Source organism: Dipodomys merriami, unplaced genomic scaffold (assembly GCF_024711535.1).
Source record: "Dipodomys merriami isolate MVZ:Mamm:240054 unplaced genomic scaffold, mDipMer1.0.p SCAF_49, whole genome shotgun sequence".
Lineage (NCBI taxonomy): Eukaryota > Metazoa > Chordata > Mammalia > Rodentia > Heteromyidae > Dipodomys > Dipodomys merriami.
The window spans coordinates 8,332,259-8,356,338 of NW_027206057.1; the positions used below are offsets into that span (position 1 = coordinate 8,332,259).

Genomic DNA, 24,080 nt, shown 5'->3' on the forward strand with positions numbered 1-24,080 from the left:
GGGACAAGCATCTGAGAATTGGCTGCCCAACAACTTCTTTGTGACCCATCAAGCAGAAGCATTCAGTGGATTTCTATGGACCATAATGAGATAGGCCATAATGAGATAGGAAGGAAAGACTGCTCAGCTGCTTCCAAGGTATGGGTCAGGGCTGCTTTTCTGCTTCTCTGGGCCCTCGTGGATCAAGCTGCTCAAGATGGAAAGGAGAGTAGGCAGGGCCACTCAGTTCTTTCTTGAAAGCTTCAACAGACCAAACAGTTACCTGGCTGCTTCTTGAGACCAAACATATAAATAAATGTATTCTCAAACAACTACATATATTATGGGAATAAATGTAAAGAAGAGCCCGGGCACTTCTAGTAAGCTTCTCTTTTGCTCAAGGCTAGCACTCCACCACTAAAGCCACAGCTCTACGTCCAGCCTTTTGGTAATTTATTCGAGATAAGAATCTCACAGACTTTCCTGCCTAAACTGGCTTTGAACCACAATCTTCAGATCTCAGCCTCTTGAGTAGCTGGCATTACAGGTATGAGCCACTAACATCTGATTCAAAGGAAGTATTTTAAAATTTTACTTTCTTATATCATTGCTTTTGAACTTAAGTGAGTCTAATAATTCAGTGAATGTACTTAATTTTGCAACTTTGTATCATTTTTCTGACTGGTCTATTTTCCAGAAGGCAAGTGCTTGTCTTTTCTTGAAATTTAAATTGTTGGTAATACAGCACATAAATTGCCATCAAACATGGAAATTCAATGAGAACCTCTAGAAGGAACAGGTGGGATTGCTTCCCATTTTTTTCTTATGACTTTGAGAATAAATCTACCCCAAATGACACCTTTCTCCTTCAAACACTTCAGTTGTATATTTTATAACTTTTACATATGTCATTTTTACATGACAGTCACAGCTCCCACCTGGAGTTTTACAACACTGTCCGCATGTTACCTTTTTTTTTTAAAGAATATGCATGTTTTATTCTGAATAATTTTGCATAATAAAAACGAAAGTACAAAATAATTAAGACACAAAATATTTTAACAAGCTGAAATAAATCATGAGATTAAAAAATCAGGAATATAATCTATAGCAGATTCTTTCTTATGAAAGTTCCAAAACATCTTTTCAGTCTCACTGATTTAAAGATCAAAAACAAGTTCTAGTATCAAGAGTTAAGAGTGTAAAATCATCTAATAATCGAATACTGATGCTTAGGATAGCCAGATTCAGAAAGATTTTTACAAATACAGCTGTTTAATGTCAAGATCATAACTAAACATGGAAAGAATTTTTTTTAATTCCTGACATCTCTGCTACACCAACAGAGTAAACATTTTTGCTGTTTCTTGTGTTTATTTATTCATTAATTTATCTTCATTAATTTGTTCATTTTATCAATAAGCATTTCTTAGTTCTCTCCTATAGACCACAATGTTCTAAAAGCTTAAAATATGCAGGAAATTATCAGATAAAAGTCTCAAGTTTTCAGTGTGATGTTTGTGTATATTATCATTATTTTATTTTATTTATATTATATATTTTAAATTATATATTATATGTATCATATTATTATATACATATGTTATATGTATACCAGGATCAAAAATAAAATACGAAAAAGAATATGAAATTTATAATAAGATAACCAGAAAACATCTCACTGGAAAGGTGGATTCTGAGGAAGAAACTAAAATAGAGTTAGATATATCAATATCTTTTAAGGTAAAGTGAGTTCTTACTTCACCTAAAGGGACACATGGTAGCTTCCAGTCATACTACAATGGTATCCTAATCAAAGCAAACCAAACAGTTTCCGGAACAGCTACACTGTTTATTACTGGTTCTTTATTTCCCTTGCCTTTATAACAAGATTAACAACCTGCACATCCCATTTTTGGTCATTTTGGTTGTAGATAAAGACTACACAGGAAATGCATTTTGTTGAGATAATATCAATGGTGTAAGAGCAATGTACTTTGATGATGAGAAGAGTTATTGCTCTAAAAGAACACTCAGGCAAAAATCTTTAGGTATTAAAAAAAATCATGCTTTTTTTTGGTTGGTTGTGGGGCTTGAACTCTGGGCTTGGGCTGTCCCTGAGAGCGCTCTACCGCTTGAGCCACAGCACCACTTGTGGTTTTCTAGTGGTTTATTGGAGATAAGAGTCTCACGGAGGGGCTGGGAAGGTGGCTCAGTGGTAGAGTGCTTGCCTTGCATGCATGAGGCCCTGGGTTCTTCAGCACCACATCAGCAAAAAGAAAAAAGCCAGAAGTGGCGTTGTGGCTCAAGTGGTAGAGCACTAGCCTTGAGCTGAAGAGCTGAGGGACAGCGCCCAGGCCCAGAGTTCAGGCCCCACGACCGGACCCCCCCCCAAAAAAAAAAGAGTCTCACGGACTTTCCTTGCCTGGGCTGGCTTTGAACCGTGATCCTCAGATCTCAGCCTCCTGAGTAGCTAGGATTACAGGCCTGAGCCACCAGCGCCCAGCCCTCATGCATTCTTTTATATGGATGGCCACCAATGGCTGCAAGTGTTTAAGTGACAACAATCTCCTGGAGAATAAGTTTTTCTTGCAGAAATATCCTAAGTATAAATAATAGTGTATTCTTTCCACATACTAGCATCCTCCAAAACAAGCCAGGCTTTCTTTAAGGAACCCAAACTGTATTTTATACATATCACATAGGAACAATTATTATTCCTAAGCACAGGGATATTTTTTTAAGTTGAAACTACTAGAATACTAGGATGTCTTCACTGTGGCTCCATTAGGAGAGGAGCAGAGTTGATGAGCTTAAGCCCTTCAAATCGTCATTTGTCAAAGTGGTCTGATCCTAAGTCACAGACACATATGTTCAGAAAGAGAAACTCAAAATTCCAGTGACTCAAAGTTCTCCAAGCAACCCTACTTCAGGAAAAGGATTCTTAAAAATTTTTGCACAGGACGGGAGGGGGAGGGTAGGGGGGATATGGGAAGGGATGGGAAGGGGAAACAAAGGAGGAGGCAACAATGCTTGATAAGAAATGTACTCGTTATCTTGCCCATGTAATTGTAACCTCTCTGTACAGTATTTTCACAATTAAAAAAGAAAAAAGAAAAATTCCACTAAGTCCTTATTTGACCATTCCTACTGCCAACCAATTCCATCTCCCAATAAGGTTTAGTGTGGAAAATGCAAAGGATGGACATTAGGGAGCCTATTTTATAACACCAATTATAAATTATTAAGGTTAATTATATTCTTTTGTCTAATAAAATACAATGATTGCTGTTGTTACTATTTGTTCTTAGATGTTGATAATAGCAAAAGCTATTTTGTTATTAACATGTTAGTGATCATATGTAGCTAACATATACTAGTTTGTGTGCTTCTCACAGTAATCCTACTCTAATAGCTATTCTGTGCCTATTTAGAGTCAAGCAACTGAAATCCAGAAAGTTCAAGAAATTTTCTCAATTGTTCTGGGAGGTAAGTTTAGACTTTTGTGAATTCTTCCAACTCTCCTTAATAAATGAGCATTGCTTTTGTAATGACAAAAGGAAAAATATTTAGCAAAACAAGGATGTCACTGAGATCAAAAGAGGAAAAGGTGTTTATTTTCTGAGCCTAATAATAAGTATGAAGACAGGAGATTGAGGTAGGAGAGCTGAGTACTCTTCATAACTATAATTGATGATACCCCCCCAACCACTGGTATATATGAAACTATGTCACTTATTGTACTTAAACATAATTCTCTCTAAAAGCACACACTGTTGTTCAAAATAATCATCAACTTAAATGCTAGAAGCTTAAACATGCACATTAAATTCATCCTAAGCAGGCACAAGTTCTAATAACAATGTCTACTGAAAATCCATGCTATGATTTAACAATCCTTAAGGGATATTTCAATCAAACTAACAAATGATTGAAAAAAAAAAAAGACCAAAAGGTCCAAGGGAAAGAGGGAAGACTTCCATGGTCAAAATGACTAAATTTTGCTTAATGACAAACTTCATCACTCTTAATGTGATAAAGACAAAGTCTTTCTGCTAATGGAAAAGGAAAAAAGGGTTCTGGTAACTGCTAACAGGGCGGCTGACTAAGCATTGTACAAGAACATACTTCGTTTTATAGGTCTTTTATGTAAGCCCATTACCATATAGGCAGTGACAATTTAACATTACTGAGCCTAAACTTGGGTTTGGGTCTTTTACATCAACAACAAAATAAGATCAATAAAACAAGTCATAAAATTTTTTTAAAACTTTCCAAGAGTTGATTGTGTTACAAGACCTATTCAATTATACAGCTCTGTGAATTGCTGAGCATGAGATTATAAGTATTTGTCTACTTCGACCCTATATTATTGAGCTCTTCTTGTACAAGGAATTACCTAGCACAATTGGTAATGTGAGTGTGATATGAAGATAGATGGAATTAGATGGAGAATAGCATTTGAATAGGAGAGTAAGGAGTTATCCAGGTCAGGAAAAGGACTACTTTCCTCTTCCAAAGCAGTTCAGAGAGTAAAAGGACATGGGAAGGCAAGAATGAGAAAATCTCAGAACGCTCAAAATGCTGATCCAGCATATCTACAAAATAAAACAAATATTCTTTTTTTTTGGGGGGGGGGGGTTTTCCAGTCATTGGGCCTGAACTCTGGGCCTGGGCACTGTCCCTCAGCTCCTCAGCTCAAGGCAAGCGCTCTACCACTGAGCCACCTTCCCAGCCCCTAAAACAAATATTCTTTTTTTTTTTTAATATTATTTTATTTTATTTGAGAACATACTGTACAGAGGGGCTACAATTACATGGGCAGGATAATGCATACATTTCTTACCAAGCATTGCAGCCTCCTCCTTTGTTTACCCTTCACCTCCCTTCCCGGCCTCCCCCCTCCCCCCACCCAATTATACCCCCCTCCCCCCCCCCCACCGACATTGTAAAGCTGGTTTTGACATGACATTTTGTACTTCTCATTGTTGCAACAGGTCCACCTGAATCCTTAAACGACTTGTTTGTCCCCATCTCCTCCACATGTTATACTGACATCAAATATAGTGAAAGCGGGGGTTACACTGTGGGGGAGGGACATACAAAGCAACAAAGAAATAATCTTATAAATGCGTTAGAAACACATGCATGAAAGAAACGAAAACATTAAAATACATATTTAAGGGTTCATTTTCCTAACATCACATTATCTGACCTTTTCCGCTTGACTCATACCTATACTAGATATTGCAAATAAGGGAAACCATGGGACCTATGCTTCTTTGGGCCTGGCTTACTTCACTTAATATAATTTTTTCCAAACCTTTCCATTTCCTAACAAATGGGGAAATGTCATTCTTTCTGATAGAGGCATAGAATTCCATTGTCTATATATACCACATTTTCTTGATCCATTCATCTACTGAGGGGCATCTGGGTTGGTTCCATATCTTAGCTATGGTAAATAATGCTGCAATGAACATAGTTGTGCTGGTAGCTTTAGTGTGGTCTTGTTTGTAAACATTTGGGTAAATGCCCAAAAGTGGGATTGCTGGATCATAGGGGAGATCTATGTGAAGTCTTTTGAGGAACCTCCATACTGCTTTCCAAAGTGGTTGAACAAGTTTACATTCCCACCAACAATGAAGTAAGGTTCCTTTCTGTCCACATCCCCTCCAGCATCTGTTGTAAAACAAATATTCTATACTTAGTGAATCTCCTACAACCCACTTGCCTCTCAAGCTGAGTATGTGCATCTGCCCCAAATTCCAGTGATTTTAGGAGGTTGGTAGTCTTTCTGTTTCTCATTCATACAGAGCTATTCACACCTGAGCTCATCTGGTTCTTTTTCTGGAATTCCCTTCTGGTCAGGAAGTAGAAAGCAAAATCTCCATTCCAATATTTTCCACTCTAAGAATATCTTTTTTTTGAAAGGTTTAAAAGGGACCTCTGTGTTTAATTCATTTCACTTGTGCTTGTGAAGAAAAAAAAGAGGCAATCTTATTTTTTTCTTTTAAATCTGTCAGATACTTTTAATGAATGTCAAAAACAATTCATCTTATTTGGCGCTAAAAGTAATGCTCTAGAATATACTGACTGATTGTGATAGTTGAGTTCTGAGCTGTTTCAATTTGCTTTCTTTGAGAAGAGACAGAATGGAGATATAAAAATGTCTTTGGCTTACTTTGTTCTCAACAGAGCTCTTATTAATGTATAAAGCAAAACTTTTGCCCATGTAATTGTAACCCCTCCGTACAGTATTTTCACAATAAAAAAAAATTTAAAAAACAAAGCTGTTCTTAATTTACAAGCACATTGGTAGGGTAAAAATTATTGTGTAGTGGACCAAGAAGGTGTCCCTGTCAGTGGTAGAAGAGTTGAGTCCATGAACTTTAGGAAGCATTTGTAAAAATCATCCAGTTTTTACATTGTTCAACTTCCTTGTTTTATTTGAGAAGGTTGTAGGATCTGTCCTGAGGCAACCCTTTCAAGGAAATCATTACAGGTGACTTATGATGCTTGCCATCTTCCCCATTCTTGGTGAGGAGATACACAGGAGACAACAGGTATGGTTACTTTTGCCCCAAGAGCTTTCCCTTCCTTTTTCCATAGTAATTTACCCATGCAAAGAATTCCCAGATTTTTTTTTTCTTTTGTTGTGGTCAGCTGTGGGCTTGAACTCTGGGCCTAGGCACTGTCCCTGAGCTCTTCAGCTCAAGGCTAGCACTCTACCACTTGAGCCACAGCACCACTAAGAATTCCCAGAAATAAAGACTACATTTCCCATCCCCGCTTGCAACAAACGGAGGCAGGGTGGAGCACCCTAAGATTTGGCACATAGAGCTGCAGTAGACTTTAGCTTTTGCAACCTCTTGTGAACTCTGCTAAACATGTAAGCGTTGAATATACTACACCATGCCTCCTTTCTTTTCCAGTCCTTCATTTAAGTCTGGAGTCTAACACGTGGAGAGGTTCGTCTTAGATTCTGAGAATATTAGCCATTTTGTAGGAGTTGAGAGAGATGTACTGGACAGCTGGTTCCATGAGGATTTGTGAAGCAGAGATAAATTGGTAAAATACATATCCTCTAAGTTCCCTACAATTAGAAAGCTATTGTTATAAATGCTATTTGAAATTCACATTATGCCCCAGTTTCTTTGGATAAGAGTAGACTATGTTAAGAGAGAACTCATATGTCAGTGAAATAGAAGTAGATTCAAAGAGCTCACTTCAATTCTACTGCTGACACACTTGTCACTCAATTACCTAATATCTCTAATTACTGGTCAGCATTTCTCCACCAGCAAAGTGAAAAGAAAGTGCATTTACCTAGCAGCCAATAATAGAAATAGCATATAAATTGACTAGCATGTATATAGTAGCCTTCAGGTGTATTCAGCAAATATTAATCACCATATAGTAGTTCTAAAATGAGAGACCATAAAACCTTACCTTATTTTGCTCTTCCTCAGAGATAATAAAAGTGTTCTTTTCCCTTTTCCTCTCCAAAACCTTAAGAAAATAGAAAAACAAAATATAGACATTTCTTTAGCATTTGTTCTTTGTAATGCTTTGTTCCAACTCAATTTCCAAAATTATTAAACCTTTTTTTTTTAATTTCCTAACCAAAGACCCCAACCCACATAGTGCACTTTTTATCCAAAGTTCTACAGAAGGATATCTGATGGAAACTGTGTTTGAAATCTCTGAAAGAACCTGATCACAGAAGACATAAATGCCTCTTCCGCAAACATATTTATTCCCTTTCATACTGAATAATGATCCAGATGTTTTTGGGCAACACTCCTCCAGTGCAGCTGGTATCTACAGCAGTGTACCTGGGATGTTCTGACACTTCAGTCATTCTAAGAGATGTGCTAAATAAAATTGCATGCAAGATGTTCATCTGGGCTATCGGCAATTAGCTGATTAAAATGAAATAATTACAGATGAAATTGAAAAATGGCCACTTAAGCATGTGTTCATGGTACGTAAAAAGAATTGTATTAGATATTAGTAACTGTGTTTAAATTGCCATGTAGTTCTAAAGTGCCACCATAGGAAAGAAATATACTCAAAGGGAATTTATTAGATCACATATTTGCAATTTGATCTTTCAGTATTATAATCATACTAGATTTGCCTTACCCCAAATGTTCCTTCATTTAATGAGGTCAAAGCCACATGGCTCGTGTTTTCATTTCAAAGAATGAAGGCAGTGAAGTCAAGATGTAAATATTTCATAAAATCTACATACAAGAGCTACAATAATGAATAGTACACTGCTTTTGTAAAATACTGATATGAGAAGCAGTTATTTTGTTTTTATTTTTTCAAATAAGTTATTTATTGTGAAAATACTGTACAGAGGGGTTACAGTTACATGAGCTAGGTAATGAGTACATTTCTTATCAAGCATTGTTGCCTCCTCCTTTCTTTCCCCTACCATCCCTTCCCTCCCACCTCCACAACTACATTGCCTCTCCCCTGCCCCCCTGCCCTAGCCCTGCCTAAATTGTAAAGTTCCTTTTAGGACATAGCATCTTATACATCTCATGCTTACAATGGGTCCACCTGAATTCCTATTTAAACAATTTGTTTTTTTCCTTTCCTCTCCCCAAATTATACCAACATCAAATACAGTGAAAACAGGGGTTATACTGTAGGGGAGGGACATACAAAGCAACAAAAAAAAATCACCTTATAAATACATTAGAATCAATAGCAAGAAAGAAAAAACCACTTGTGTCCTTATCTTGGAGTTCATTTCGCTTAACAGCAACTTATCTGACCTTTTCTGCTTGTCTCAGACATATACTAGTTGTTGCAAATAAGGGAAACCACGGGACCTATGCAGTTTCTGATGGCTAATTCCCCCATTTAAGTACAAAATGTTCCCTTTCTTTATTCAAACACAACATATCTATTTTCATCTAAATTCTGTTAGTTTTACCATAGCTATTGGGACTTTCCATTTCAAGTGGTTCAAGTCCATTTAGTTTATCAGAGGCAAAAGCTTCCTTCAGACTTGTGACCCTGTGTTCTACTCCAGTTTCTGCCTCTAGTTTCTAAAATGTAAAACCCATCTAAAATTTGGATGGCTCAAACCCTCTTTAATCAAGTCAATAAAACAACACCTGAACACTCACTATTAACTTGATCTCAAAATTCTTCTCCAGTTGTTTTGCATGGGAGCCAAAGGCTGTTCTAAAGAAAGGTTTACTACATAAACTCACTGTTTGTACATCATCACAACTCTATATAGACAATACATTGTGATCCAGGCCACCAGGGAAATTTCTGTTGCCATAGTCCATGAATTCTTCTCACTTGACTTCTTGTTTCTTACAAACACTAGTACAAACACATTTGTATTAGGAGACTCTTCAGTTTCACCCATTTGTTTCTTAGAGTTTAGTTTTTACTTCTCTATAACCATTCTTGACAAGGTTTCCGTTCCCATGGTAACAGCTGAGTGATTTCCAGTCATCACGGTCATCACTGCCTACCCCTGTTCATTCTTCACTCTGTAGGAAGAATGACCTTTCTCAACCCTACCAACTCTATCAAACCAAGTTACTGCTGGGAATATTTTAGCAGAGCGCCTTGCCCTCATGATAAAGTCTAGGAGTACTTATTATTTTATACTTTGTGATCTAATCCAGGATTAATTTCCCAATGCAATCTTCTTTAACTGTACCATCTAATGAATTTACTGAACTAATTGTAATCACATCAATACAATCTTGTCTCCTCCATTTTTCAATGAATATATACTATTGTACCCATTGTACTATTCCCCCTCTCAAGTTCTTCATACTATCTGGTTAGATGTCACCTGCTTTCTTCTCTATGGCCTTCTCAAGCATACATATGATGGTCTTCCATGAACTTAAATATTTCCCTAGACTTTTCCCTACAATACTTTCTTGTATTTTAATTGTCTGTTTTCTTCCTCATCCTGATCTGCCAGATGATAAGCCATTTTAGGTAGTGACATAATAGAATTCTTTCTTAAATCCCAGCATATTGGAGAGTTTTCATATAAAGAAGATACTCGAAGATACACTCATGGAGTGTATAAATCTTTGGTAATGGGACTGCTTAGAAACCCAGCTCTACTTGACTCAGACATATACCAGATATTGCAAATAAGGGAAACCATGGGACCTATGTTTCTTTGGGCCTGGCTTACTTTACTTAATATAAGTTTTTCCATGCCTTTCCATTTCCTAACAAATGGGGCAATGTCATTCTTTCTGATGGAGGCATAGAATTCCATTGTGTATATATACCACATTTTCTTGATCCATTCATCACTGAGGGGCATCTGAGTTGGTTCCATATCTTAGCTATAGTAAATAATGCTGCAATAAACATAGTTGTGCTGGTATATGTCTGAGTCAAGCAGAAAAGGTCAGATAAGGTGATGTTAGGGAAATGAACCCTAAGATATGTATTCAAATGTTTTTTTTCTTTCATGCGATTATTTCTAACACATTTATAAGATTATTTCTTTGTTGCTATGTATGTCCCTCCCCTACAGTACAACCCGTTTTCACTGTATTTGATGTCAGTATAATTTGTGGAGGGGAAGGGGAAAAACAAATCATTTAAATAGGGATACAGGTGGACCCATTGCAACAATGAGATGCACGAGTTGTTATGTCGAAAATGAACCTTACAACTTGGGGGGGGGAGGGGGGAAGGATTCGGTGGGGGCGGGCGGGGGGAGGATGGGAAGGGATGGGAAGGGGAAACAAAGGAGGAGGCTACAATGCTTGATAAGAAATGTACTCATTATCTTGCCAATGTAATTGTAACCCCTCTGTACAGTATTTTCACAATTAAAAAAAAAAAGAAACCCAGCTCTATTATTATTTTCCCATGGCTACTCTATATCAACCACTACCAATCTAAACTAGAGTATCAAAGTGCAGTTAAGAATTCCTCTGCCTTTTAAATATTTGAGCACTTTTAGTCCAATTTATAGTTTATCTCTTTCCTCCTTGAGTCCTAAAATAGTTTCAAATCTAAAGTAAAATTTTCTTGGGACTGCATCAAAATACAATGCTTTTTCACAGCAAAGAAAATAGTCACTAGGCTCAAATGACAGCCTAGAGAATGGAGGAATATTTTTGCCAGCTCTACATCTGACAAGGGATCAATAAATAGAATCTACAGGGAACTCAAAAACTAACTCCCAGAGTATCAATAACTTAATTAAGAGATGGGCAAATGAACTGAATAGACACTTCTCAAAAGAAGCATAAATGGCCAATAAATGCATGAAGAAATGTCTAACATTCCTAGCTATGAAGAAAATTAAAATTAAAATGAGCATGAAATTTTATCTCACAGAAATCAGAATGTCAATCATCAAGAGCACAGAAAACAAATGTTGATGAGGATATGGTAAAAAAAAAAAAAAAAGAACCTTTATACATTGTTGGTGGAAATGTAAGCTGGTGATGAGTAATCAGGATGGAAGCTCTTCAAAAATCTAAAATTAGAAGTATCATACTAACCAGTGATACTACTCTTGGGCATTTATCCAAAGGAATTTAATTCAGTATATGATACAGGCATTTGCATGCCTATATCCATTGCAGAACTATTCATGATAAACAGCCAAGTCATGGAAACAGTACTGATGCCCTACAATTGATCAACTGACTTTAAAAGAGTGATACACATGTACATATATATACATATTGCACATTTTACACACACAATGGAGTATAAGTCAGTCATAAAAAAGAACGATATTCTGTTATTGATGAATCTGGAGACTAGCATATTAAGTAAAGTAAGTCAAGTTTTTTTTTGTTTCTGTTTTTGTTTTGTTTTTGTTTTTGGGTCCAGTTGTGGGGCCTGAACTCTGGGCCTGGGCGCTGTCCCTCAGCTCTTCAGCTCAAGGCTAGCGCTCTACCACTTGAGCCACAGCGCCACTTCTGGCTTTTTTCTTTTTGCGTAGGTGGTGCTGAGGAATCGAACCTAGGGCCTCAGGCATGCAAGGCAAGCACTCTACCACTGAGCCACCTTCCCAGCCCCAAGTAAGCCAAGTTAAGTAGGACAAAGGTCATATTTTCTCTCATATATGGATGCTGGATATAAAGATAAACAACTATATGTATTATACATGATTATATCTGTAATAGATACAACTAATATGCTACATTATATTCATGGTCAATATGATTAAAAATTCACAGTACATGCAGGTGTGAAATACCTTTGCTAAGCCTTTTTGAACAGGTAAAATACACTTCAACAAAATTGAACATTAAGAAATTAAATGTATGCCAAAATACTTTTTAAATGTGTGCGCAAAGAAATAGAACATTGAAGTTTGTCGAGATGGGTTGGGAGGAGGAGGAGCGCAGAGGGACAGTGACTGAGAGGTGAGTCGGGGCAAGGTAGAGAGCACATGTGCGCATGAATGAAATGAACAAACAAATTTAAAAGCGCTCTTCCAACAGCCAGCCCATATTTGTCACTTCTTCTAAACAATCCATGTCACTTTGTACACATGTGTCACTCCCTCATAGCTGTATAAGAAATCTTCAGGGACTGGGAAGGTGGCTCAGTGGTAGAACGCTTGCCTTTCATGCATGAGGCCCTGGGTTCGATTCCTCAGCACCACATAAACAGAAAAAAACGGAAGTGGCGCTGTGGCTCAAGTGGTAGAGCGCTAGCCTTGAGCTGAAGAGCTGAGAGACAGCGCCCAGGCCCAGAGTTCAGGCCCCACTACCCGACCCCCCCCCCCCCCCCAAAAAAAGAAATTTTCAAAAGGAAAACTTGTCTGATTTCATGTAATTTAATTACACTGTACCTAACATTGCAATAAGCACAACACGTTTAATAAGTCTTTACGATTCATTGGGTGTTATATTTGGATGTGTAGTTTATTTTTCAGTGTGTTTTATAAACATGAATATATAAGGTTATAAACTTCTTACTAAGTATTGTTTAATTGCATCCCATGAGTTTTGGCAAATAGAATTTTTACTTATGTCTAATTTAAGTTCCATTTTTATTTTTTTTAATGTTGTAGAAATATTCCTAAATTTCGCAATATACTTGGAGATGTAATTTTAATTTTAATGAATCATAGCCAATGAATAAATGTTTTTTCTGTAATTTTTAGATTTGCATTATTGTCTATTACTTGACCAATTTTATTTTAAAAATTTCCATCTGCTTGAAAAATAATCATGTTGCTCAATTTTTAAAAACATAACAATGAGAGTAAGTATGCTGTGTATCCTAATTTTTATTAATGTGATCTAACAACTTTTGATGTATTACAATCCCATTATGATTATATATTTGCCATTTGATTCATTCCTTTTCAACTCCTTACATGGTTCAGTGATATAATGTTAATTTTGTGCTGGGTTATTCATAATTTTGAATTTTAATCAATACTGAGGAGACCTTTTCACTGATGTTTCCCTCACTTCAAAATCTAAGTTGCTTGGTGTTAATGTAACTATTCCAGCTTTATTTGGCCAATTTTTACCTCTTTAGCTTTTCCCCTCGTTCTGCATTCTGCCACCCTGTGTTGTTTATTTTGGTGCATTTTTTATAAACAGAATATGCTCCGTTTTGCCTTGTTCTGTTGATTCTGTTTGGCAAACTTCTCTAACTGGAGATCTTAGCCCATTTATATTGATTTAGATTGCTCATATCATTTCTTTCAACTTATCACACGTGCTTTATGTTGGCCACTTGTTTTACATTTCTGCCTCGTCCCTTTGGCTTCTTTTATTTATTTATTTATTTATTTATTTATTTATTTATTTATTTATTTATTTATCTAAGAAACGCACCTTTATCAAATATAGTGAAAACGGGGTTATACCATGGGGGACAGTGCCTTGTATCTTGTATATACATTTTTCTAATTTAGGGAGGAGAAGGGAAATAACAAAATGCTGAAATAAGGATACAGGTTGACCCATTGTAACAATGAGATGTACAAGACACTATGTTGAAAATGAAGTTTACAACTGCAGGGGGGGATGGTATGGGAAAAACAAAGGAGGGGGTAACAATGCTCAATAAGAAATGTACTCATTACCATATTCATGTAACTGTAACCCCTCTGTACAGTATCTTTACAATAAAAAATATATTAAAGAAAGATAACCTCGGTTATTTTTCTTTTTTCTTTTCAGTACTTTGGTTTACACTCTGGGCTTCTTACTTGCTAGTCAAGTGCTCTACTACTTGAGTTATGCTTCCAGCCCCTGCTCCCTTCCACTCTTTATTTTGGAGATAGGATCTTGCTTTTGCATGGGCCAGCTGGGTCCATAATCCTCCTATTGTGTTTTCTCAAAATTTTCTTTATTGAGATTAAGAGACTACATAAATTTCACAAGACGGTGGCATAGTTATACTTAGCTAAAGTCACAAACACATTTTAACCTTCACAGTGATAATCATCATCATCTTAATCTACAAAGCTTATGAATTCTATGAACTTTAACGATAAAACTGTTTCTTCCAGATGGGATGATATGTACATTTCTTACCTTTTGCTTAGTATCAGCTGTTCCCTCTTTCTCTCTCATTCCCTCCCTCCCATCACTGCCCTTGTGATGTTTACTTCACTTTCATCAATGTCCAGTGCAGCTGATGGCCTGTCTACTGTATTTTTTACCTCCTTTCCACTAATTCTGTGCCCTTGGTTTCTTGGAAAGCTCCTTTAGTTTTACCTTATTTAACTAATTGATACTAACAAAAATGGGGGAAATAGCTTAAAATGTTGCTTAAGATCTATTTTTATTTCTCTAGTGACAACTCTATATTTTAACATTTACATTTAATATTTCAAGTTAATGAACTCTAAAGATAAATACTTCCTTATCTTTGTAGTGAGTAAAACAACTTTACAACAATAACTGCTATCATCTCTTCTTCAGTTTACATGAAACAACTACCTATCATTTTGGTTATTTTCTTGATTTTTAAACCAACATAGAAGATATTATTGTTACTATTTAGTCCATGATTTCTATCATTTATCTACCAATTTCTGTATTCAACATTCCTTCTTACATCTGATTTTTCTTATAACATTACTCTTTTTCTTAGTTTAAAATTTCTAAACTACAAATCCATCTATCACAAATATTCTTGACTTTGTTTTAATTAAAATTATATGTATTTTATCCTCATCCATGAGTTATTGCTTCACTAGGTATAGATATTTGTTTGACATTAATTTCTCCCAGCATTTGAAGGTATTATTTTACCTTTATCACTCTCATTCATTTTCATTTACTATCAATTTGTCTTTTCTCTCTAGCTATTCTCAAGACCTAATCCCTCTATTTCAGTATTATACAAATTTACTCCAAAAGTTTGATTTACATTTCTCTTCATCCACATAGGAGTTCACTTGGGACCCTGAATCTATGAACTTCAACAAAATTCTGGAAAATTCTCAGCCATTATTGCTTTGAATATTTACAGCTAATATTCTTATTAATATGACCCTGGATTCCATCCATACTGGACCTTCTTATTGCTATATATTACAAATTTCTTAATCTTCCATATTTACCAGGTTTATGTGACATCAATGAGTAAATTAGTATATATTAACCTACTTCATTATAAAAATGTACATGCAAAAATGTATACAATTGTGTTTTAAAGTTTAGTTCATGAAACCTCACCTAAGGGAAAGAACAGAGTATCACTAGCTCCCTAGAAATACACCTCTCTGCCTCAGTAATACATCTTCCAAGTCATAACTTCCTTATTAGTTCCTAAAGGAAACCTAACAGTAACCTAAAAACTGTTCATGACATTCATGATCCTCTAAACACACATCCTTAAAGGGCTGTGTTTTAGTTTGCCTGCTATTATGTGAAGCGAAGCATGCCTTCTTCTGTTGCTAGCTCATTTACATCAACATTGTATTGTGGCATTTGTGCATGCTATTGTGGATGACTATAATTTGTTTACTTTCATTCTGGAATTCAGCTTCAAATATCCATGTCACGTTTTTTTGGTTTCTATTTTCTTCCAATTTTTATTTTAATGACCAGGCTTTATTTAAAGTGAGGTTTATGTTTCTTAAATTCTGGAAACAGTATTCTTGTCCAGTGAATGCCCAGTTAAAGTTCAGACATCTTGCTCTTGAAAAGGTCACTCGAAATAGTGCTTCCTTGGGATGATCAACTTGTTTGTAAAATCGTACACATCATAATCTAGTTGATTTTTCAGTGATCCAAAAGTAGAATTTGTGAAGGAGGCTCACATGAACCTCAGACCCTCCTTCAAATGTAAAAGGATTTCTCTTCACATCTAAAGCCTTTTATTTTATAATAATGTTGGCCAATCTGTGATGTTAGAACTTCTTCATGATTAGCCTAAGTCAGAAAAAATGCCAGTTTCATTTATTTTGTAGTTGTCGCTGTTAACAACCAAAAGCTAATTTTCATTGGGGGATCACTGACTATTGCAGAGTGTGTGTCTCTCACTAGAAAATGCTACACATAATCATTTTCTCAGATATACAGAGAACATTGCAAGCTGAATCAAGGGGCCCAGAAGGCATCCAGCATGAAATCAGATACTCAGGAAAGTCTTCTTCCCATTTTTGATGTGGGAATCTTTACCTACTATTTTTTCAATGACTTCAAGCAGATACATTTATAAAAATAATTTATCTAGCTTTTATCAATTTTCTTTGATGCATTGGTTAGTCTAAATTACTTAAGCTGTAAGCATGAGAGATCTCTAAATTATCTTTTCTTTTGTGTCTCGTCTGTTAAACTTATAAACTCAATTATATTCTTCATTTATAGAAGTTTCTTTTGTAGACTAAATCTTCCTGATCCATTTTCATATTTTCTTGATTCTTCAGTACGTAAATGATTCTTCCCATATTAGCATAATGTTACATAATTTAGTGTAAGACACATCATAAAGACCCTATGGAATACTTATAACCTGAGAACTCAGAACACTAGCCACAAAGAGCACTAATTCACTGATTAGAACTTCTCTCAACAACGACAATGAGTGAAAAAGGAAAGACATGGTTGCTAGGGCAGGTGAAGCAGAAGCACAGAAGGTAAACATCTTGGGGACTATTTTCAGAAGGTGATACTTTCTTGCAGTGACACCAAAATTGTGGTGGAATGAACAACTGACTCCTTGGCACAGTATTTGAAGTTTTCAGTGCATTCTAATTTTTGCTGCAAGCATATTAAGGGGATATGTGTGACAAATTTTCAGTTGCTGGCTGAACTTTTCATGATGGCTCAGTTCAGTAGATTTTTTTTATACTTTCATTTTGTTGAGTTTTAGTTGAACTCACCTCTTTGAAAATTATTTTCTGTTATTGAAAGAACTTAAAGAGTAGAAATTGGAATTAGCTAAGTGGCATTCATATGATAGCATTATTTTTACTACTGTTCTGTGTATAAATCTTGTTCCATATGTGTTTTCTTTGGTCAAAACAATCCCATCTCTACATTAAAATTTTTATTATTTATGTGAAATTTCTAAAATCTCAGGTGTCATGCTTGAATATTTGTATTCTTTCTTTCTTGCAGAAATATTTCAGCCAGGCACTAGTAGCTCACTCCTATAATCATAACTACTCAGAATTTTAGCCAAGATCGGAGGATTAAGGTTGAAACTTGTACTTTCTAGTTTGTACAAACAAAGCCCAAAGATTCTTACCTCTATTAACCAGAAAAACTGGAGATGGAGCCATGACTCAAGTGGTAGAGTTTCCACACGAATGAAAAAGCAAAGCAAGACTGTAAATGCTAGGTTCAAGCCCCAGTGCTGGCATTGAGAAGAATTTCAGAAAATATTTAGCAATTATAATAGTATGCATGCAGTGTAAGAAAACGCAGAGACTACAAAATACAATTTTAAAATCACTCTGATTTCTACTACCCAAGAGAGTATTTATTGACATTTTCCTCATTTTCACATTTATTTAATTTGTTTAAACAGTCATTTTGTATATACTACATATAGTGTGTTATAGCTATTTTTGTATGCATGCCTAGGCTCAGTCCTCCAGATCTCAGTCTCCCAAGTAACTAGGATTAATGCTGCTAGCCACCAGCATTAAATTCATATTAAATGAACTTTTGGCATTTCCCATCTGTTGCTTGCTATTTTTCTCTATGACAAATATGTCATGTGTGTGTTTAATTATTCACTTTTACATTACTACTTATTTTGTAATTTGATATTATAACTCATATTATGATGAAACTCCTAAAAGGTGAATTTCTTGAAATTGAAATGGAATTTCTTCTACTTACTAGTCTCAAACTCAAAGCATTTTCATGTCCACTTTTTATCACATTGTGGAAGTATACAGGACAGGTTATTATTCAATAGTGAGTTAAAATTAATATCTAAGAACTTGGCTGGCCAGCTCAAACCCAATGATAAGAATACTTGAATTACAAATGATAAATCAAGAAAATGCAAGTATAAGATGTAAATACCAATACTTTTTTCTAAAATAAATATACATTATAGCTTCCTTTTTTGAACTATTTTTTTTTGCCAGTCCTGGGGCTTGAACTCAGGGCCTGGGCACTGTCCTTGGGCTTCTTTTGCTCAAGGCTAACACTCTGCCACTTGAGCCACAGCATCACTTCTAGCTTTTTATGTACAGGTGGTACTGAGAAATCGAACCTAGGGCTTCATGCATGCTAGGCAAGCACTCTACCACTAAGCTATCTTCCCAGCCCTGAACTACTTTGTTAATTAGAAATTTTCATTGTCTTCAATTCTCATAACGCCTTCTTCACCATACTCATAAAGATTTTTCCAGGGATTCAGGTGGGTGCATACTAACCAATACATACCTTTCAGGTGTACATTATCTGCAAATTAGCATAACTTATATATGAAACCCATATAGAAATGTTATGAAAGTGAACCAAAAAAATAGAGGGGAAAAGGCCATATACACACAATTGGAATAGATTTTTGTCTACTTTCATTTAGTGATCATTTGTACAGAGATCTTAGATCCTAAGAGTATATTTGCTATTATTTTAGTTAAAATTTGAAGTATGATAATATTCTTACAGCTTTTGAAGTTTCTTATGCATTCCAAGACCCAAAGAACCTGACAGAAAGGATAGTAGTATCCCTCTCAGCCCAGCAGAACCTCTCTATGAGAAATCATACAAACATATAGTGCACTAGGAAGCAGGTATGTGTTCCTCCATTTCTCACTGCCAGTTTCTCAGAATGATAGCTTGTACTAATTCACTCCACTTCACCATTTCCCTTAACACAGACGATCTGTCTTTATCCACACTGCTCTGTCCACACAATATCTTCAGAACTTCCACAATGCCTTCATCACAAACTAAAATCCCACTTGTTAGTCTGTACTTTTGACTTCTGTACAACAACTTACTGTCAAAAACAAGAGCTTTTGGCTCTTTTTTCTCTACACTGGCATTTGCCAAACTATTTACTTCAAATCAGTAGTCCAAAAAGATGAAACTTTAAAAAAATACCCATGGGCAATTAAAGTTGTCAAACACTGCACCCTAGAAGACTAGTAATCCATATAAGCATATTAAAGTTGCTACAAAGGCCAACATTCAAAAGAAACTTGCATAATTGTGGTCAATCAAGTTTCCAAACTTATGGACTACAGAACTCATTTCTTCAAATCAGCCATCCTATTTCATTATTTCTAAGACTTACATGTTTATCACATTTTGACAAGTTTGATAAATTAGGTTCTCCTAGTAGTCAATGGTGTCCTAAGATCATGGCTAGCTGGTAATAGACACATGGCAGTTGTCACTCTTTGTGCACAAACATGGCCATAGCTATTCAGTTTTTCATCTTAACAATTGCCAACTTTACTGGCTACTTAAAATGTCTTCAAAATAATTATTTTGTAATTCAATATTTCAACAAAAAACACATTTTCAAACAGCATAGAAATGGAGTGGGTATAAAATAATAAAGCAAATATTTGTTGATGGAGAAATAACTAATTGTTTAGGTTTTTACATAACAGCAACTGATTACTTTATAGGAATATGGAAAGAAACTACCTACACATAGGTAAATTGTGTTTTGCTACTAAGCCACAGATTAATACTGACTGTAATACAAGAAACAATGTAATTGAAGACTGGAGAAATTGCTAAATTCCTCAAAATGGATAAAAGAAACTTCAAGAAATCATCATTTCATTGGATTATTTTATTATGAAACAGAACATTGTATCATAGTTTAATTACCAACTATTTTTTTAACTTAAAGGCAAATAAAATAGAGGCACATCTCAAAATTGGCAGTATTTTAATCCTCTAAAATGCATCATGAACACATCATGAATCTAATACACTTTACTTATGAAATTTTCCTCCTGTTACAATCTGCATAACATAATCTTCCTACCTCTTCCTTCAATAATAGCGTCCTATCCCCTGATCCAGTTCAATAACTAACTTGCTTTACTTCATCTAGCTCCTTTCTTTCTAAGGAGGCTTTAAAAGACAGAGTGTCCTCCCAGATATCCAAAAGTGCAGTGTTATGATCATGGAGACATATGTGCCAAAGTCAAATCAGGGTCCCCAGGAAGAGCATCTCAAAGCTATAGATAGTCCAGACCTTCCTCATGGGTTTTACACCTTCCCATCCCACAGAGCAGGAATGCCAATACCTGGGAATCCTTGAGGAAAGAAGCTTGGTTCTCACCTTGTTCTTTCAGGACACAACCTTTGCTAGTAGCTCCTGGACCCTAAGAAATGCATGGGCCCTAAATGCTGAGGTATGACTTCTGATAAGCAAGATAAATAATAGAAATTTAAACTTCAAGTCCTTGTGACTAGCTGTGGCCATGCCCACTTCTTCCACTTGTCTTTGACTATGACATGCAGCAATCTGACCACCTGGGAGCATATAATCAAAGAAATAAAAGCAAAATGGATAGTTATATAGGTTATATAGGTTCCCACATAGCTCAATTCAATTGAATGGGACATACTACTATGAGAGCTGTTAATACACTTGAGAGAAAAAAAGACATCCTCTGAAAATTTGAAGAACCATAAAGTTATTAAGCATACAGTCAATACTCTAAACTTGATATCCAAACATTAAAATCATATCAATTTCCTTTATAACAATTACACCAATGGAATCCAGTCTATACTAGATATCTCCAGGAAAAAAAATTAAACATCTCTTCCCAGCAAACAAAAGGGCTGAAGGTATGACTCAGTAGTGCAGTAACTGCTTAGCAAGCACAAAGCTCTGGGTTTAATCCCAGTACTGCAAAAAACAAACAAACCAAAAAAACCTGATTTTGTGCTACTAGGTTAGTAATCAATCCTGAGAGTTGCTAAAAGACATACAGGAGTGAAAATGGGGTACAAGAAGCTTGGCCGCATCCCTGGAGTAGTGAGCATGCTGTAGGAACACGGGGTTCCTGGAGCATTGTTTACTTTAAATAGTAGTAGACACAAAATGATTTCAATTTAGGTGACATAGTAAATGATGAAACAGGACCCAGTGATTCCAAATTCTTTCTCATTGTTCTAGAACTATGATTTTAGGAACCCTTTAAAACTGAAAAACCTAAGTATATCAAGGTATCACTTTAAAAAACAACAGTTTCAGAATAGACACACATATGTCCAAGAAGCATAATGCAAATTATTCTATAGTCTAGACCATTTTATTGTGAGTTGAAGATGTAAGGGTTTTGAGGAATGTCATCTGGTTTCACAACCAAATCCTTAACTAGGAATAATTACCAACAGTATAAATCAACAAAATGCAAATGCACTATTTGAAAAATATTGCAGGAAATATTCTTGTTGTTCATATGTTTTGAAAAAATTATAGTTTGATTTCAAATAGTGATTACACGTGATTTTATAGGATTGAATTACTATAGCAAAATTCTCAAAAAATTATTTAAGTTCATTAATGCTAATGAGGGGTCACAAGAAGACTATTGATTTTTGTAGCCGGGAGAGGTCTGCTGTTTGTTTCTAGTCTTGCCATTCATCTAAATTGCAAAGTGATCACTGTTGTGAAGAAAATCAGGTACTAATGTAAGCCTTTTATAACAAGTCTTCAAGTACAATGATTTAATTACTAGCCACAAACTAAGCAAATTCAGGCAAAAGTAGAAAGGATCAAAGAAAAGAAAAAAATAAATTTGAATGAATATCCATGACATCTATGTCACAAAAATGCTGGCAATGAACTGTTGATTTTATTTTGTATGAATATCTAATTCTCTTTTTCAATGTTTCAAAAGTATATAGGTCAATTGACATTCTCAAACCAGTTACCAAAATAGACTATTTCTTTTAACTAAGTTGGAAAGAAAGGCAGCAAATTTTGGAAATACGGTCATATTGATAACAGTATTACTTAATTTCACAAGGTGTGGAAACATACAGCTAAAGAGATCCTCACAAGAAACTCTGGGGAAAATTGTAATAGACAATCAATATGTAAGTAATTACTGAGGGGAAAATGATATCGCAGTATTTAACATTTCTTTTACATCTGCAATACCTGCCAATTCTTTAAAGCAATGTATTTTTAATATATGTTTTCTTGGGAATAAACCCCTTATTGCAGGTTACACTGTGTGCACCCTCCCCCAACCCCTACCCAGTTTCAGATGTTACAGACATCTAATATATGTGATAATATTAAATAAACATGGAGCCTTTGAGCTATTAGGTCTACATAAAATTGAGGCCTTTGTGATGGGATTAATACATTTACAATAAGAAACATTAGAATTAACTCTCCTTCCCTATCCCTCTCAGCCACATGAGGATCAGCAAGGAGCCCCCTGCCAAGCTGAGAAGAGAGCCTCACCAAAACCTGAGCATCCCCGTACCCTAATCTCAGAATTCCAGTCTCCAATACTGTAAAAAAAATTGGTTTCCATACTTCAAGCTGTCTGGTCTATGCTGTTTTGATATAATGGTGAGGGCTACGCTATCATTATCTTAGAAATTGTCCTGGAATACTTAGAGAGACACTACTCTTAAAACTTTTCTATTTCCTTTCCTCTTCAGAGAAGTTTCTCTTTAAATCTTTAGCCCACTTATTTATTGGGCAGTTGTTTTTTTGAGGATTTGTTGTTGGGGGATTTAATTTTTTGAGTTCCAGGTATATTTTAGATATGAGACCCTTGTCCATTGTATGGCTAGTAAAGAAGGATGGCCAATAGACACATGAAGAAATGCTCAACCTCCCTAGTCATAAAAGAAATGCAAATCAAAACAACATTGAGATACCACCTTACTCCAGTTAGAATGGCTAAAATCAAGAACTCTAATAACAACAGATGCTGGAAGGAATGTGGACAGAAGGGAACCTTACTTCATTGTTGGTGGGAGTGTAAACTTGTTCAACCACTTTGGAAAGTAGTATGGAGGTTCCTCAAAAGACTCCACATAGAGCTCCCCTATGACCCAGCAATCCCACTTTTGGGCATTTATCCAAATGTTTACAAACAAGACCACACTAAAGCTACCAGCACGACTATGTTTATTGCAGCACTATTTACCATAGCTAAGATATGGAACCAACCCAGATGCCCCTCAGTAGATGAATGGATCAAGAAAATGTGGTATATATACACAATGGAATTCTATGCCTCCATCAGAAAAAATGACATTGCCCCATTTGTTAAGAAATGGAAAGACTTGGAAAAAATTATATTAAGTGAAGTAAGCCAGGCCCAATGAAACATAGGTCCCATGATTTCCCTTACTTGCAATATCTAGTATATGTCTGAGTCAAACAGAAAAGATCAGATATGGTGATATTAGGGAAATGAACCCTAAGACATGTACTCAAATGTTTTTTTTTCTTTCATGCGATTGTTTCTAACACATTTATAAGATTATTTCTTTGTTGCTTTGTATGTCCCTCCCCCACAGTATAACCCCTGCTTTCACTGTATTTGATGTCAGTATAATTTGTGGAGGGGAAGGGGAAAAACAAATCGTTTAAATAGGGATACAGGTGGACCCATTGCAACAATGAGATGTACAAGTCGTTATGTCGAAAACGAACTTTACAACTTTGGG

The 24,080-nt window shown here is 35.6% G+C and overlaps 1 long non-coding RNA gene across 1 annotated transcript; it reads left to right on the plus strand.

Moving 5' to 3' along the window:
• Window positions 1-17,010: 17,010 nt before the first annotated feature.
• On the plus strand, window positions 17,011-22,931 carry LOC138809298 (uncharacterized). Its single transcript, XR_011366780.1, has 3 exons — window positions 17,011-17,074; window positions 19,071-19,195; window positions 22,806-22,931. It is a non-coding gene; the product is annotated as an uncharacterized lncRNA (long non-coding RNA).
• The last annotated feature ends 1,149 nt before the right edge of the window (window positions 22,932-24,080 follow it).